Raw genomic sequence first — 19,221 nt, forward strand, 5'->3', positions numbered from 1 at the left:
CTGACTTCACTGACTTTTTACTTTTCACTGCCTAATATTATACAGAGACATATTTCCTAATTCAGTGTATGTCAGTGTCACACACACACACACACACACACACACACACACACACACACACCACACACAGACATATATATATATATATATATATATATATATATATATATATATATATATATATATATATATATATATATATATATATATATATATATATATATATATATATAGTTACTGTACTCGGTAATGATATTTTGTTTTTATACTTGATTTTTAGATATATTTTCTTCTGAATCTGAATCTGATTTTCGGCTGTGGAGCCGAGGGGCATTTGGTTCTTTCATGCCCAGAGAGAACAGGTGACAGCCCGGCAGCTGCTTCTGCAGTGGAGTCACTGCCTGCCAAAGCTGACAATGGAGCCTCTCTACCAGTTGAATCCCAGAGAAAGACATTTGATCAACAGTGATGACAGTGATCAGGAGAACAAAGTTGTGGAGGGTCTCACAGGTCACAAAGGTTTTTTACAAAACACAAAATGCACAGGATTAATGTTCCTTGTGTAAGTTGAACTTGAAAAACATGAAAGGCTAGTTGCAGTGCCCAACCAACCTTACTGAACAGTAGCGTTTTTGTCTCAAAAAAACTTCTTAAATAGTGAAGGATGGTTGAGTTTTGTCTGTTTTCCTTCTTTTTTGTTGGCTTTACAGACCATCACCTGGTTTTGATGGGACTGATTTTATTTCCCAAAAATCTTTTTGGCATTTTAGTGTTAAGATGTTGCAGGATCAAATTTTTTGTGATAATTTTAAATTGTTTTGGGCTTATTGGAGGTCTAGGAAAGGTGATTTTACTTCCCTTAATCAGTGGTAGGAGGTGGGAAAAGCTCAGATTAGGGTGTTCTGTCAACAATATGCATGTAAACTCACTGTTAACATCAGGAGGGCAGTGCAGAAATTAGAGGAGGAGATAAGTGACCTGGAAAATGTCTCTGTCTCACAAGCAGATCAACAAAACTGATCTTTTACATGCCAAAAAGCAAGAACTTAGTGGTTTTCTGCATGAGAAAGCTAAGGGAGCCTTAGTTAGAGCTAGGTTCACCAGGATCCAGGATATGGATGCACCTACAGCTTTCTGTTTTAACTTGGAGGAATCTGCTGTCAGGAAAAAGCAAATGGTGTGTCTTCGTCTTCCTGATGGGAGGGTGACAGCAGACCTGGCCGAGATGAGACAACATGCAGTGGACTTCTACATGGACATGGACTTGTTCAGGGCCGAGGTCTGTGATGTAGAGTCTACCACAGAACTTTTACAGGGGCTTCCGCGGCTGAGCTCAGAAAATCAAGAGACACTGAATGCAGATATAACTCTGGCTGAGCTGACTGCTGCCGTGTTTCAGATGGCGTCGGGCAAGGCTCTAGGAATGGACGGCATACCTGCAGACTTCTTTAAGCACTTTTGGAGTATTTGGGGGCAGGACATTCTTGATGTTTTTAATGAGTGTTTTAAAAAGGGACTACTTCCAGTCCCCCTGTAAGCATGGCCATTTTATGCACTGACTACAAAATTTTGTTAAAAGTTTTAGCGAATAGGTTGAAAGATTTCACAGAACTGTTGATTGGTCTGGATCAGTCCTACTGTGTTCCTGGTAGATCTATGTTGGATAACTTGTTTTTAATGAGAGAGGTTTTTGATATTTGTAAATTATATAATGTTAATGTAGGTTTTATCTCTATTGACCAAGAGAAGACATTTAATTGTGTTGATCATTCTTTTCTTTTTTCAACTTTGCAGGCTTTTGGGGTTGGGGAGGTTTTCCTGTCCTGGGTTAAATTATTGTATACTGATGCTTGGTGTGTAGTGAAGGTAGGGGGAGGTTTAAGCTGTCCTGTGCCAGTTAAGACAGGTATTAGGCAGGGCTGCCCTATTTCAGGGCTGCTTTACAGCCTCACTATAGAACCACTTCTTTGTAGGCTAAGAGGTGGCCTGAAGGGTCTTGCTCTGCCTGAACTGGCTCCAGGCCCTCCTGTTGTTCTATTGGCCTACGTTGACGCAAAAGCGTCATTGAACAGCCTTACTGGCATCAGGTCCTCCAGAGTGCTGATCAAGATGGTGGAAGAAGTCTGGCAGGTGCTGTCCATGCCACTAAGAACTTTTGCCAGGAACCGTGTGTTTGCTGACCAGTGGACAGAGGACAGTGTGTACGAGTTCCCCTCACTGAATGTCAGTCCTGCAGCTGAGAGGCAAGAGGAGAGTGGGCAGCTTCTCTCCTTGGCCACACCGGTGCTGGGTGCTTTCAACACCTGTGGGAAGAAGCACCTTTACTACAGCTGTGTGAAGGTGCTGAACATTCGCAGCCTGGGCGGGGTCAGGGAGTTGAGATGGGGTTCGGACTGGACCCCTAAAGGCAGGTGGAGGGTCCTGTATAAGCCTCCTGTGGAAATGCGGGTGGCTGATCTCCGGTGAAGAATTATACATGGAATAATAGCCACGAACAGACACATTGCCCATCTGGATCGTAGCGCTGGGGAAGGTTGTCCATTTTGTCCTCAAACTGAAACACTGGAACACCTGCCCTTGCTTGGCGGGTCTATTTGAAACATTGAGAGGTGGGGTAGAGGATTTGGGGGAGGAGTTCTCAGTCCCATTGTTTGTTTTTGTGCCTAAATACACAGTCAAAACTAGAGGTATTGTGGTTCTGGTCAATTTTCTGTTTGGAACAGTTAAATTGGCAATCTGGAAGACCAGGAAGAACCAGCTTGCTGGTCAGGGCTGGACTGATGTGGTCCAGTGTCTAACATGGTTGGTGGAAGCTCGTTTGAGGGTGGAGCATGTTTTTTATGCCCTGACTGGCAACCTGGACTCCTTCAGGACTCTGTGGGGGACCAGGCAGGTTTTGTGTTCAGTGAGGGAGGATGGCGTACTGGTCCTTAATTTTTAATTTATCATTGTGGGTGTGTTGTGGTTGTTTTTGGTTGTGTGAGGTTTTTGACGGGTTTGTATTGACGTGTGTGTGTGTGTGTGTGCGTGTGTGTGTCTGCTTTGGGATGTTTGTGGATTGACTTTTTTTTAAATAGCGTAAATAAAAGTTGCTTTTAAAAGTCAAAAGTCTCTCACTCTCTCTCTGCCTTTGGTCTCTCTCTCTCTCTCTCTCTCTCTCTCTCTCTCTCTCTCTCTCTCTCTCTTTTTCGCTGTAATATGCCACTGGCCAGACTTTTGATGCCAGTTTATGCCACATCATTAAGATACTGTGAAGATTTATGCCATAAATGACCTTTACTTTACAAAAACATAGGCCATAACTGTATATACCATGGCCTCCTCCTTTGTCAGGAATTACATTCATATTGAACAAATCTGACGTGAACAATTTACACATTTAGTGCCAGTGCAGAAAGTAGTGAAGGTGGCATGGTGGACGGTGGCAACACTGTCGCCTCACAGCTAGAAGGTCCCGGTTCGATTCCCGCTGTGGGCACTGGGGGCGTGTTCTCCACCATGCCTTCAGTGCCTGTTGCTTGAGGAAAAAGGGCCTTTCTGTGTGGAGTTTGCACGTTTTCCCTGTGTTCACCTGGGATATCCTCCATAAAAAAACTGCACTAAAAACATGCAAGAAGATCACCACCTGGCCAATGGTGACAAAGGAAACTGGGTCCCTGGGCGTCAGTTGGATGGCAATCCACCGCTCCTGGTCCGCCGCAGAGGAAGGTCGACCGGGAGGGGATAAACGCGGAGGACAAATTTCACCAATTGCATGGCGTGTTCACGTGTATGTTGTGTGACAAATATTGATTGATACTGATTCTTCTTCTTAAGTGCAGTGTAAGAATGTGGAGGTTTGGTTCTTAAGTGGAGATATGGCTTTTCTAACTTTTCTTGACTTGTGATCTCTTGTGGATACCCTGCAAAATATCTTTAACCATAGGTCCAGAGAGATGGGTTCATGTATAAAGTTATACAGAATATAATAATTGACATCTCATCGCCACCAACAATCACAACCGGCCTTTTAACCATAGCCATGACCTTTCCCTAACCATAACCAGATAGCTTTAATCTAAACCTCACAAAACCTTAATGGCAAATCAGAAAAAAGTCAAATTGGTCATTTTGTGAATAATTTGTAATAGTTGTGGAGGAGACTGAGAAGCAGGAATGTGGTCATCAGATCAAAAGATGGTATATGGATAATTTTACAAAGCAATGACAAACAGCATGTTGTGTCATTTAGTTTTGAGGGCTTGTTGGATCTTTTAGTTATCTTTCTGGTTCGATTCTTTTTCTTCCTTCTTCTTCACATTCTTGTCTATTCTTTCTTTTCCCTTTTCACCATGAAAAGATTGAATTAAGATAGAATAATGGAGAGAAAACTCAATATCCAGAAGAAAACAGTGGTAGTTTTCCCTTTCTACATCTTTTCAGTCATCATTCTCACATCATGCCTCCTTTTTTATCATGCAGGTGAAGATTAAAGTAGTTTCTGTCCAGAGTTGTAGGGTTCACTGGCCTATTATCACTCCCCCTTGAGTCTTGGCAGAAGCCTGGCAAGCAGTGTCTGCCCCATATGCCAGTCTACAGCTGGGCTTGAACTGGTCTGGACCAGTCCAACCTTGATGGTGAGGATTAACCTGGCATGGACAACACTGGTCCAGGTGGATGGTGGTAATTTCTCTCCACTGTCCAATGGAAAAAGAGGCACTGGGGGATCCTTTATGCAATAATAATTCACTGGATGACATGATATATGTGTAATTACTGGAAATGGCTCACAGAAAGAAGAGACATCATATCACACATGGCAGTCGCTGGTAATTAGCTGTAATTAAGTGTTGACTGACATTAAGATAAATGTTTGATTAGAAGTGGTAAGTGGTAATGTAAGCATTGATTACTGTTAGCTGCTCAAAATGAAAATGAAATAAACCTATTGTAGGAGCCGCATTAGAGTTTTTGTTTATTGCCTTCTTCTTCTTCTTTTGGTTTTGATTGGTGGCTGGCATCCTACTATTTGGCGCATTGCCGCCACCTACCGGACTGGAGTGTGGAACAGGAGGCTAGCAGTAAAAAAAAAAAAAAAAAAAGAAATAGGAGGGGGGAACCCCCTCCAAACCCAATCTAGATCCTCTCAACTAAACCAGTTTTCCTCAGATATCTTCGTACATGTTTATTAATATCTTCTGATCTTTGTAACAGATTCCCTAGTGTGAATCCTACTTTCTCTTTCTCCAGGCCTGCTTTTAACACTCTCCTCTCTCTTTCATACTCTTTGCACTCCATTAACACGTGTTGCACTGTCTCCTGCTCATCACAGCTTCTACAGTTACCTGTAGGGTGTTTACCAACTATTCTTAATGTGCTGTTCAGCCCTGTATGTCCCAGCCTGAGGCGGGTGAGGGCCACCTCCTCCTTCCTGCTCCTGCCCAACACCTGCCTTCCCCCCACTTGCTTCTGTATACTGTAAAAATGTCTCCCTGTGTCATTTCTGTCCCAGTATTCCTGCCACACCTTCTGCATATGTGTTTTAATGATTGATTTCCCTTCAGTTCTGCCCAGCGGAATGTTGTTGTTGTTTATTGTTTGCGCTTTGACTGCTTGTTTTGCCATTATGTCCACCTCTTCATTGCCCTCAACCCCTGCATGAGCTGGGACCCACACAAAGCAGACTGTTCCCCCCCTGCTATGGAGTTGATGTAGCAGTTGAAGCATCTCCATAACTAGGTCTTGTCTACATGACTTCATTGTTTTAACACTTTTTAGGGCTGCATAGCTGTCTGATGCTATTAATGCATGTACATTACTGCCTTCCTTCAACCACTTTAAGGCAAGTATAATAGCTAAGAGCTCAACCGCATAAAATGAGGCATGATCTGTAGCTCTCTCTTTAATTGCCAGTCTCTGTTCTGCAATGTAGACTGCTGCCCCTGTGTGCCCAGTCTCTGGATCCTTTGACCCATCCGTAAATATCAATAGCTTGTTTGCATAGTTCTGCTCAATATATCTTTGCACAATAACTCCTGTACCACTTTGCCCTGATTTTTTCTTTAGTTGGCACTGAACACCAAAGTCCACCATTGGCTCCTGAAATACCCAAGGAGGAATGTCTGGCAAAGAACTACTCGACACATACTGCATATTACATAAACCAACACTCTCAGCTTTTATATTTCCAACCCAGCCCAAGCTCCAAAAGTTTGCCTTGCTGTACTCTGAACACTCCTCTAATATTGCTTTTGCTGGATGAGACCTTTTGTGCCCCTGCAGATACACCCAGTATGCCAGCATGAGCTTCACCCTTCTTATCCTCAGAGGCTCGTCCCCCACCTCAACTTGTAGAGCAGCCACTGGAGAGGTCTTAAACCCCCCACTACATATCCTCAGCCCTTTGGCCTGTTCCACATCCAGCTTCTTAAGGTGACTCTCTGCTGCTGACATATAAGCCACACTGCCATACTCTATTCTAGATCTCATCATAGCTTGATATATGTTTAACAGAGACTTCCTGGTTGCACCCCAATCTCGTCCTGCCAAACACCTCATAAGGTTATTAACATTCTTACACTTATCTCTCACTTTTTCAATACGCTGCTTCCAGGTAAGTTTTTCATCAAACAAAACACCCAAAAACCGAATAACTTTGACTTGTTCTAGTGTTTGACCATATAGCTTTATTGACACCTCTTTATGTCGCTTAGCCAAGCATATTACTTAGGTTTTTGCCACTGACAGTTTAAACCCCCACCTATTCGTCCACTGCTCCACTTTTTCAACCACTGCCTGCAGCTTTTTCTGCAAATACTCTTGATTTCTCCCCCTCACCCATAAGGCCCCATCATCAGCAAGTAATGACTTACTTATTCCTCCTCCCACCTCCTCAAATATGTCATTGATCATACAATTAAAGAACACTGGACTACACACACTCCCTTGCGGTGTTCCGTTTTCAACCTTATATATTGGAGAGAATTCCTGCCCTAATCTCACCTCTATCGTTCTCCCAAACAGGAAGCTCAATACCCAGTTATATAATTTCCCTCCTACTCCCAACTTATCTAATTTAATCAACTTTCCATAGCATATCATATGCCTTCTCTATGTCAAAGAACACTGCCATCACTATTTCTTTATTTGTCTGTGCTTTCCTAATATCCAATTCTAACCTAAGCACTGAATCCATCGTATTTCGTCCTTTATGAAACCCACTTTGATATGATGAAAAAGATCTCGACTCTCTAAAAAATACATCAGCCTTTCTGTCACCATCTTCTCCATTGTCCTCCCTAACTGGGATGTAAGCGCAATTGGCCTATAATTTGATGGATCTGATGCTCCTTTACCTGGTTTCAAAATTGGCACTATTACTGAGTGTTTCCATGCTTGTGGAACCTCCCCTGAATCCCATACTTTGTTAAATAGCTTCAATATTACCCCCAGCGACCTGTCATCCATGTGATCTAACATACAGTAGCAAACATCATCTTTCCCTTGCGACGACTGCCACGCGTTGGAGACGGCTCGTCTTAATTCATACAAATTAAAGGGCAGATCTAGGTCATCCCCTCTTGCCTGCTTTTTCTTAGTAACCCAAGTGTTTCATGTCAGCACATTTTGCCTGTGCTGCTTTGCTTTTGCTGAGATATTTTCTGAACTATGAACTCGAATCAACGTTTCAGCCAATAGTTTGGCCTTCTCTAAACTACTGACTGCTGTTCTATTATCCTTCTTCAGAATCGGGATTGTTATACTTCTTCTTATTCCACTCATTTTTTTGATCATTCCCCAAACATCTGATAGCTGTACTTCCTGCCCTATTCCACTACAGTACTTCCTCCAGCACACCCGCTTAGCTGCTCTGATCGTCCTTCTCACCACTGCCTGTGACCTTCTATATTGGATTAATGACTCCATTGTATGCTGTTTGTTCAACAATCTGAATGCCCTGTTGCGTGTTTTTATTGCCTATTTGCAGTTATCGTCCCGCCATGGTACACTTTTTACACTTCTGCCCCCTGACACTTTTGGAACTGTCTCATCAGCAGACTGTATTATAGCTGCGACCACTCTCTTATTCCATTCATCTACATCTATCTCTTGCCCCTCATGTAACTCCTCAAACTTATTTCTACTCACTGCCTGATAAACATCCCATTTAGCATTCTGAATTTTCCACCTTGGCACCCTCCTTTCCTCCTCTTGCTGCATTTCTACTCGCACCTTACTAATGACTGGATAGTGATCAGTCCCCATTAATATTTCATTTCGCACTTCCCAATCTACTGCAAGGTGGCGCAGGTAGTGCGCGTGCCTCATAGCAAGAAGGTCGCAGGTTCGATTCCTGGGTCGGGCCTTTCTGGGTGAAGTTTGCATGTTCTTCCCGTGCATGCGTGGGTTCTCTCTGGGCACTCCGGCTTCCTCCCACAGACCAAAAACATGCTCATGAGGTTGATTGGTGACTGTAAATTGCCCCTAGGTGTGAGTGTGAGTGTGAATGCCCTGCGATTGGCTGGCGACCAGTCCAGGGTGTACCCCGCCTCTCGCCCGCTGACAGCCGAGATAGGCTCCCGCCCCCCGTGACCCCGAAAGGGATAAGCGGCATAGAAAATGGATGGATGGAGGCCCGGAAGCAGCGAAATCGTTGTTGACCGCAGCCCAAGCCATAGCACTATAAGCATTAGGTAGAAACCATCGTCCTTTTTCCTTTGATATTCTTACTTTTTTATTTTCATTTTTGCAATAAACTTCATTGTTGTTAAGACACAACACAAGACTAAAAGGATCTTTCATTTTTTGGCTGTGCGTCAAACACACTGCTCTTCCCATTCAACTCAGTTCACGGACACAAGTTAAAACATAAAATACAGGAGTAATTTAAGAGCTTTTAAGAATTTTTTATTTTTGGACACTACAATTTGTCAACAACAGTCTGTGGATTCGACCTGGAGGACTTTGGCAGATCAAGTGGATAAAGGATCAAAAGGAAAAGTTGACGCGACAACTGGAACAAAGAGCGAAACAAAGGAACACAGAAACAATTCTGAGGAGGTATGTAACGTGAATCTAAGCATACCCAAAGGATTATTCGTTGGGAAAAAATTATCTGGAACGAAATTACCGCTTGTTTTTGCAATAAATGACTGTGATCTTTTTATTTAATTACTTTTTCACGGACGTGGCCGAACAATGGAGAGCGGGGAAATAAGCCATGTCCGAATGAAGTTTTGAATGAAGCTGAGTTGTTTAATGAATTAAGAGGGGACTTAAACTGAATTGTTTTTTGAATTTTTAAGACTGGAAATTTTGTCTGTGATCACAATGTCGAGTTCGGAATAGGCAGAAGTTAATCCTGCTGAAGAAATAAGTGAAGCCGCGGCACGTCTCCACGCATCGCGGGCAGGAAAAGCTTCACATTTAACACGGAGGATGAATATTGTGAACAATTTAATGACTGATCAGGAGTTTCTGGATGAAGTCAAAGGAAACATGGTTAAGTTTAACGACCTACTGGAGGACTTTAAAGCTTTGCATGTTTCTTACAGTCGTTTGCTGGATGAGGATGCACGGAAAGAGGACAATGAGAAATGGTATCAGCCGCGATGCGAACAGATAGACGCCTTTCTTGCCACTGTAACGAGATGGATTTCAGACATGGAACAACCTAGCTCTCTAACATCCTTTCCTCCACCTGAGGGAAGCACTCCAGCCAGCACAGGCCTTCCGCTGGAGGAATGCGCCCCAGTAGAGGATCAACCGCAGGAGGAAAGCGAAAACACAAAAGCGGTCCCTGGCTTGGATTACGTGGATGTGTGCACCACAAGAACGGCTAAGTCAATTAAATCCAGCGCATCAACGTCAACGTCCCCATCCTCCTCCTCTACTAAAAGCTCAAATCTGCGCATCAATGCGGAGGCAGAGAGAGTGGCTCTAATGGCTAAGGCTGCTAAGTTGAAAGAAAAGCACGCACTTGAGGAGCAGGAACAAATGCTTAAAAAACGCTGGACTTGCAAACGAAAATAGCAGCAGCTACAGCTAAAATCAACCAATTAAAGGAGGCTGAAACAACAATCCTTGACACTGCACCAGGAGCCTCAGCAGCTGATGCACAACCAGTTAAAAGGATGCAGACTTCTCCGCACAAGAGCACTCCAGTGGTTAGAGCAAGGACAGGAGCCTTTCATCAACTGCCTCTTTATGATTTTGGTGAGGTTAATCAAAATCATGTTGCACATCCAGAGATCAGTTGTAATACCCAACAGCAGCAGCCACAACCAACTCCCATTCAACTCAGTTCACGGACACAAGTTAAAACATAAAATACAGGAGTAATTTAAGAGCTTTTAAGATTTTTTTATTTTTGGACACTACAATTTGTCAACAACAAATCTCTCATTCTCCCAGCCAAGCAGTTGCTACAGTGGCTCTGCCAGAGAGGTTTTGGGTGGGATGAACCTTTACCCCAGGATATTTCTGATCAATGAATGGAATGGATGGACGGTCTGGAAAGGATCAAAACCTTCAGTGTTCCACGTTGTATGAAACCAAAGGCTTATGGAGAAAGGAAATGTGCACAGCTGCATCACTTCACAGATGCCAGCGAAGGTGGCCATGGCTCAGTGACCTACATCAGACAAGTTAACGTTCAAGATGTGGTGCACGTTGCCTTCGTCCTAGGAAAGTCCAGAGTTCTTCCTTTAAAGCAAATCAAAGTACCGTGACTGGAGTTGGCAGCTGCAGCACTGTTGGTAAAGGTGGACAAAATGCTGAGAAAGGAATTACATCTTGACTTGAGCCCCTCAGTATTCTGGACTGATAGCCAAACAGTACTGAAGTACATTAGGAATGACCACACCAGGTTTAAAACCTATGTTGCGAACAGAGTGGCACTGATTCGCGACTGTACAGATCTATCTCAGTGGAGATATGTCAGAAGCAAAGATAACCCTGCTGATGACGCCTCGAGAGGAATGGGTGCAGTTAAATTCATGCAACACAAAAGATGGATACATGCCCCAGACTTCCTGTGGAAGCCGGACAAAGAGTGGCCTGTGGAAAAACCAACAAACTCACAACCAGTGTCACAAGAGGACCCAGAGGTCAAAAAAGGTGCTGTTGTATTCACAACAGTGGCAAACGTTGAAAAGCCCACAGACCATCTTATTTCCTTCTTCTCAAATTGGATGGGGCTACTAAAAGCAGTTGCATGGTATCTCAAAGTAAAGAACATCCTGATGTTAATCATGAAAAAGCGAAAGGAACTTAACTCAAGTCAAATACAAGGTCAAATCACCACCCGCTCAAGCAGCAAAAGGGTGAGCGCTGACCTCAGCACCTTCAGAACCACACTTGGTCGACAGGGCCTCACAGTGGATGATCTCTCACAGACAGAAAGGTCAGTTATCACCTAAGTCCAGAGACAAGCATTCCCCGCTGAAATGGCAGCACTGGAGGCCGCTCCATTCAGAGTGAAAAAGAGCAGAAAAATCTGCAGACTGGACCCTGTATTAGACAAAGGTGTCATGAGAGTAGGAGGTCGCCTTCACAAATCTGCAATGTCTGATGAGACCAAGCACCCTTGTGTTCTACCTAAAGATTCTCACATTTCAGATCTCATACTACGTCATATCCATGAACGTTCTGGACACAGTGGAAGAAACTACATGCTGTCTGAGTTCCGCAAGAAATATTGGATTGTGAAAGGACACTCAGTAGCAAGAAAAATAGTTTCAAAATGTGTCGTGTGTCGTCGCATGAGAGGAAAGACGGAGCAGAGCAGAAAATGGTAGATTTGCCACAGGAGAGACTCCTACCTGACCTCCCTCCTTTCACCAACGTTGGATTGGATTATTTTGGCCCAATTGAAGTGAGACGAGGAAGAAGTGTGACTAAGCGGTATGGAGTCCTGTTTACTTGCATGAGCAGCAATACACTTGGAGGTGGCTTATTCGCTTTCATGTATCCATGCTCTGAGACGGTTTGTTTACAGGAGAGGTCAGGTTACGTCACAAACCTGGTGGGTGCTCGAGCCGAGCTGAAGAAGGTCCTGAGTTCGTTAGACCAGGGGAAGATTCAAGGTACTTTGCTTCCTGATGGAATCCAATGGAGCTTTCATCCACCAGCAGCCTCACACTATGGTGGAGCCTGGGAAAGGCTCATCAGATCTGTCCGTCAGGTGCTGAGCTCCACTCTCAACCAACAAACCTTGGATGATGAAAGCCTGCTAACCATCTTTTGTGAGGTTGAAGCTATCCTAAATAATCATCCCCTCTCCTCTTTATCGCCTGATCCACATGACCTAGAGCCGCTGATCCCAAATCACCTCCTCCTGCTAAAAACACAACCTATCCTTCCCCCTGGAACCTTTCAGAGCACAGACCTATATGCCAGACGACGTTGGAAACAGGTCCAATATATGGCTGACCTCTTCTGGCGTAGATGGACACAAGAATACCTTCAGCTACTTCAAGAAAGACAGAAATGGACTAAAGTGAGAAAAAACTTTAGTGTTGGGGACATCGTGGTGATTGCTGATCCCACTGCGCCTGGAGGGTCATGGCTGTTAGGCATGGTGCTGGAGACGAAGCCGGATGCAGGAGGTCTGATTCGCTCAGTAAAACTTCAGACCAAAACTTCTGTTATTGAGAGGCCCATTGTCAAGTTGTGCCAGCTCCTAGAGTCTGAAGCAGAGAATTAGCTGGTCCTCCTCTAGATGATTAAAGACATCTATAAATGGGCGTAATGTATACAACTTATCATTTCTATCATCATTATTATTCATAATTTGATAGTACATATTAAGTCTTAAGCTAATGGTAATGGTACGGCTCCCTTTGGATTTGATTTTTTGATTTGAATTTGAATAATTGATTCTGGCCAGAACAATTAGGGGCCGGTGTGTAGGAGCCGCATTAGAGTTTTTGTTTATTGCTATTTGTGTTTTCAAGTTACCAACTCTGTGTCTCCTAGTAGGTGTGGCCTCCTCCCTGCTCTGGTGGTGAAGGCGGGGTATAGTCTATATGTGTGGGGGGGGGTGGTAAGGCCCGGAAGCAGTGAAATTGTTAGGCTGGTAAGCCAATAACTAACTGGACCCAGTAATGCAGACCCGGAGACAGGACTTAAATGAATCAAGATCTAATTTATTAACAAAACGAGAACACAAAACACGCTCACCGAGCGGAAATGGAAACAAACAAAAGACGCACTCAAAAGGAGTGGAAAACGATAAACAAAAGGCGCACTCAAACTGAGTGGAGGAAAACTCAAGGAGCTCTGACGAAGCGGGTATGAGGCACGCGTGGAAGCAGCAGGAGACACTGAAAGAACAAAAAACACAGCACACAATAAGTGGCTGGAACGTAGACGGAAGAACACAAAACACTTTCTCTGAAATGAGATGGAACAAAAGACGTACTACTTACAACCAGTAGACCGAACACACTCATGGGAGGACGAGAGAATAATCCGGCGACTGGGAGAAGACTGTCAGCTCTTTAAATACTCCAAACAATGAAGACATGTGCTCCAGGTGAACACCTGGAGGCGGAGCCAGCTGCAGGTACAGGGATGCCCAGCCGCAGGAACAGGGGTGACAGACAGACACTCTGGGTGCTTTTCATTACATAAATTGGTCTCCTCGTCTCCTCCACTCGCTTCCTCTCCTCGCGTCTTAGCTCCGCCCAGCGAGGACATGAAAGAGGGATGCGAGGAAGGGACGTGAGGACGGAGGAAATGAAACTCCGAAATCCTCGCTCCACAGCGTCAGTCCGAAGCGACGTGAATTACTGATGATGTTTGCACAGCTGTAAAAGCTGTAAAACATGAGATTATGGTCAGATCTGCAGTCAGACTGTTCTACTCCTGATTGCTATTGATGAGGTTTCAATTATATGCCGTTAGAGGCATAACAGAGGATGGGTGTGTGGTAGATTAAACCAACAGCCTTGTAGCCTTACTTTAAAAAAACGTAATATACCAAGAATTTTCATTAATTTCTTGGTGACAGATACAATTGTTAAAAGGACACAATTGAAACAAGAATCAAGATTACATTTGTGAAGACCTGCTCCCGCCATGATTCAAACGTGTGCCACATACGACACGCCCCTTAAATAATAAAAGACTTCCGCGTAGGCTACACCGGTGTATCCTCACTCTGATCTCCTTCAGAAGCCTCCTCTCTCCTCGCTCCTCATCTCCTTCAGGTGAATTTAAGCAATTGGAAGATCCTTCATCATGGCGGAGGGGAAACAACTTCCGGGTCGACGAAGGAGAGAGGAGACGAGGAGGCACAATTAAACGTAATGAAAAGCACCCACACATAGGGGAAAAAGGGAGAGGAGACACAAGCGGAGAGACAGGAAGCTAGGATCTTAACAGAAATTGTTGTTGACCGCAGCCTAAGCCATAGCACTATAAGCATTAAGTAGAAACCATTGTCCTCTTTACTTTGATATTCTTACTTTTTTATTTTCATTTTTGCAATAAACTTCATTGTTGTTAAGAAACAACACAAGACTAAAAGGATCTTTCATTTTTTGGCTGCACGTCAAGCACACTGCTCGTTCCCATTCAACTCAGTTCACGGAAACAAGTTAAAATATAAAATACAGTAAGTAATTTAAGAGCTTTTAAGAATTTTTTATTTTTGGACACTACACCTATGCTTTATTAATACTACATTGTTATGCCTAATTATTATGCTTACATTATCTGTCTATGACAGAGAGACCCCCATTAAAAGTAATTTTCTGGTACATGGTATTTCACAAGAAAATACAATGCTAATGTTCCTTGCCAAATACATTTTGGAATAAACAAAATGGATTACATTCAATGAAAAAAGTTGTGGAGAAAAAAAGGGGTTGTGACATTGCTTTATTGCACAAAAGTTGAAGCACTGGGAACTATAAAACCAAGTAACCATAAAAACCTTAATTGTGCTTTAGTTGCCAGGAATAGATATTGGAAAACAAATGAGATGTGTTGACAGCAACACTTTGCAGATTTATATCATAAAAATATGTACCAAATTATGTAATTGGTTGATGTTGTGGTTTTTATCTGTGTCTTAGATTGCCCAAATGGCCCCCACTGCCAAACTCCAGAAGCACAAACATGAGCTGGACCTGGCTAAAATGAAAATAGCTTGTCAGGAAGACTTGATCAAAGAGCTAACCAAGGAGCGAGACTTTTTAAAAGACCAGCTGTCTCAGAGTTAATATGTTAATATATTTTGTTACACAAATCATGGTGTTTTAATTATTTTCTTAACTGAATATATTGTTTTTTTGTCTTGTTTTTTAACCTTCACTTTATCCTTTTTAACCTCTGACAATTACATGATGACTCTTACACTGTTATACAGTACTGAGTCAAAGAAAAATCCTGCAGGGGACAGTAAAAGTTTGTCTCATCTCGTAAATGTGGAAATAAATGTTTATACCTTGTGTCCGAAACAACAGGGACATCCTACTATAATAGTACAGTAGTAGACAACACAATCTATTTTTAAATGGCTGCAGTTGAACCTGTCCCCTAACAATCTATTGTGGTTAATATTTCATTGTGTTCTCTTTATACAGCATTAACAAACACCAGCACAAGAAACATGAGAAATGATGACCCTTCCCCTGAAGCATCTGCATCACATGCTGATTTTTCTGGATCCTCTGAGTCGAGCTCAGATTCATGCTCTACTGACCCTTCCTCAGACTCCTCAGTCTCCTCCTCAAGCTCCTCTACTTCTGATAGGAAGAACATAAAGAAGAAGAAGGGGAAGAAAGGAACAAGGGAGAAACGAAACAAACAGAGTAGTATTTCAAGGGGTAATTTTATTTATCTAAATAAAAACTTACATTTAAAAGATAGTTACTAGCTATTTATTTTTTGATGTGTAACTTAATGTCATCAGTTTCAATGAAGATGAGTGAACTTGCAGGTAAAAGGTGAAAGTAACGCTTTATGTAGTCGAACTATGCAAGAAAGCTTGGACACTGCTGTGACTGTCAAGCTGGGGACACACTACGCGACTTTCACAGTCGTTGCCGATTTAGCAAAGACTAGGAATTCACACTGACCGACTGGCTTCAGCAGATTTTCATGAAGACGGCAGATCACACACATAATGACTGCATCAGATAAGGGATCACACACTACACGATTTGTCCAACCAACTGAAGCCCCTGAACACACCAAACTCCCAACTACCAAAATTTATTACCTCTCCATTCACCTGTGTTTCTCTGTGTGTACACATGTGTGCGGTGCACCTGCACACGAGAGTGGAGGGGCTGACACAGATGAGAGACGGTGAAAGCTGTTTAAAAACAAAAAAAAAATATCTGTAGGGTGCCTATTGCAAAGTTTTAAGTTATTTTTCTAAATATTAGAATATATTATTATTTTAACTATATTGGTGGCGCAGCAGGTAGTGCGTGTGCCTCACAACAAGAAGGTTGCCGGTTCGAGTCCCGGGTTGGGCCTTCCTGTGTGAAGTTTGCATGTTCTTCTCCCTAGTGTAAACAAACTAACGGGACAAGGCTCGTTGCTGTTTTTTGCGCAGCTATCTGCTGTGAGAAATCCATTAAAAACAAAAAATCGGTCTGGATCAAATTGAGGAGGAGTTGACAATGAGTTTGGACGCTATTTCATTTGTCCCACCTCCTCTTTGTCATTGGTTGTGGTCGCCATGTTTGCAGTCGGGTCGGTAACCAGTTCACACGACATGACTGCGTCCAGAATCGGCTCAAAAAAAATCAAACGTTTGATTTCCTGCAACTGAAGTCAAGCGGCATCTGTTCGCCTCACACACTAGCCAATTTGAGTCGGTAGCTTATCACACACTTACTAACAGATTTCTGCACCAACTCACCATGTTGATTGTCCTCAACTAGTGCAGACTGATGCAGACTCGTGCAGAGACACAACTCAAACCCAAACCCTCAAACCCAAATATTTAAAGCTCGAAAGTGTACTTTTTTTTTTTTTTTCAAAAGCCAGCTGTAGGTGATTTTTTTAAATTATTCTTTATTATTATTTTTTTTATTATTATTATTCTAGGAAAATGTGTCTTTGAAAGCCACAGCAATAAATAAAAACATTTTGGGTTTACTGTTGAAACATTTGTTGTGTTGAGCAATTTCTTCTTTCCATCATATCATCCTTGACCACATCTATTCTTTGTTCGAAGTGCATAATAAAAGATTTACTAGACTTCTATAAGGCAATGTTCTCGCTTTAGATCTGGTGGCTGCAAAAAGCATAGTTAACTGTTAACAAGTGCATAGTTAACTGATAATGAGGGCATAATAAAGCACATTTTATTTTGATAATGCAAGCAATAAAATATTCTTAAAAGCATAATAATGCACAATAAAAGATTTATCAGCCTTAATAAGACCTTATTCTCGCTTTAGATCCGGTACCTGCAAAAAGCACAGTTAACTATAAACAAGTGTATAGTTAACTTAAAATAGATGAGCAATTAAGTATATATTAATATTAATAAATCAACCAAAAAAGATTAATAAAGGCAGGACAAAGACATCGTGGTTGGGGTAGTTGCATCAATATATGTGTTTGTAATGTTATTATGAACAATTATAAGATGCTCATTTTATTCAATTCAATATTCCTTTATTCATCCCTCGAGGGGAAATTCCGAATTTCACAGCAGAATATTAAAAGACAAAGTGCATGCAGTTAACACAAAGTATATACAAAAGGGTGTACTGGGAATAGTATTTACAAACCTAAAATACTGCACAGTTTACAGAAAAAATATTGCACAGATTACAGGCTTTTATGTACTGAAATATTGCACAGATTATTGCCCAGGTTATTGCACAGATTGTTTTCCAAAACATTGTTCAGTTCAGTTATTGCACGGAATGTTATGCAGATTATTGTACCGCCTACTTGGAGCAGTTTCTGTTGTACAGTCTGACGGCTGCAGGAAGGAAAGACCTGCGATACCGCCTGTCACTGATGGAGCTCCTCAGTGCAGTGAGTGTGTGTTGGAGGGGGTGGGAGTCATTGTCTGTCATGAAGGACAGCTTGGCTGTCATCCTCCTTTCCCCCACCTCCTCCACCTGTTCCAGAGGGCATCCCAGGACAGAGCTGGCCTTTCTGATGAGTTTGTCCAGCCTCTTCCTGTCAGCTGCTGTGATGCTGCTCCCCCAGCAGACTACACCATAGAACAAGGCAGAGGCCACAACAGAGTCATAGAAGGTCTTCAGGAGTGCCCCCTGCAACCCAAAAGACCTCAGCCTTCTGAGCAGATAGAGTCTGCTTTGTCCTTTTTTATAAAGTGCAGTGGTGTTATGAGTCCAGTCCAGTTTGTTTTTCAGATGAACACCCAGGTACTTATAAGATGTGACCATCTCAATGTCCCTTCCCTGGATGTTCACTGGTGATGGGGGAGAGTGCAGGCGGTGGCGGTGGAAGTCCACAACCAACTCCTTGGTTTTATCCGCATTGATCTGCAGGTGGTTCTGCTGACACCAGTCCACAAAATCCTGAATAAGTCCTCTGTATGACCTATCGTCCCCATCTGTGATGAGGCCGACAATGGCAGAGTCATCAGAGAACTTCTGCAGGTGGCAGGTGGGTGACAGGTGGGAAAAGTCTGCTGTATAAAGGGTGAAGAGGAACGGTGCCAGCACCGTTCCCTGGGGGGCCCCCAAGACAAGATGGCGCCAGGGTGCTTGGCTGGCCATCTGTCGCTCTGCTCTGTGTTCACTGTATGTTTTGTGATTTACCTGATATGTCAAGAGGTTTCATCTCTCGTTGTTTATGACCGTCTAACCCTGCTTGAGATCGGAGGTTACTTCGATCGGCTTACATATGACTAGTTGATTAGCTCTCCTCCATGCCTCGAGGGAATCCCGGCGTTTCTTAGGTGCTGTCCCCTTCATCTTGTCCCCCTAAGACGCCGGAGAAGACGTGGGAAACGTGGAGGCCTCCGGGTCTGGCTCAAGGCTCACCTGAGGTCGATCCGTCTGTCTGATCGCTTCAGAGACCTGCACTCTTTGGACGTTCGGAGGAGGACGAGAGACCGATGGATCCAACCGGTGTTCCCTGACGTCAGCGGTTGTGACAGCGTCAGCTGTTCGTTGGACCCCGATCAGCTGTTGCTGCCTCCCTCCTGGTGTGTTCCTACCAGGAGACGCGGTGTGAACCTTCGGAATCTCCGTTCACTGAAGTGTGCTCCGTCTTCATCGGATACTAGTA

The sequence above is a fragment of the Chaetodon trifascialis genome, chromosome 21 (genome assembly GCF_039877785.1).
Source record: "Chaetodon trifascialis isolate fChaTrf1 chromosome 21, fChaTrf1.hap1, whole genome shotgun sequence".
In the NCBI taxonomy this organism is placed as follows: Eukaryota; Metazoa; Chordata; class Actinopteri; order Chaetodontiformes; family Chaetodontidae; genus Chaetodon; species Chaetodon trifascialis.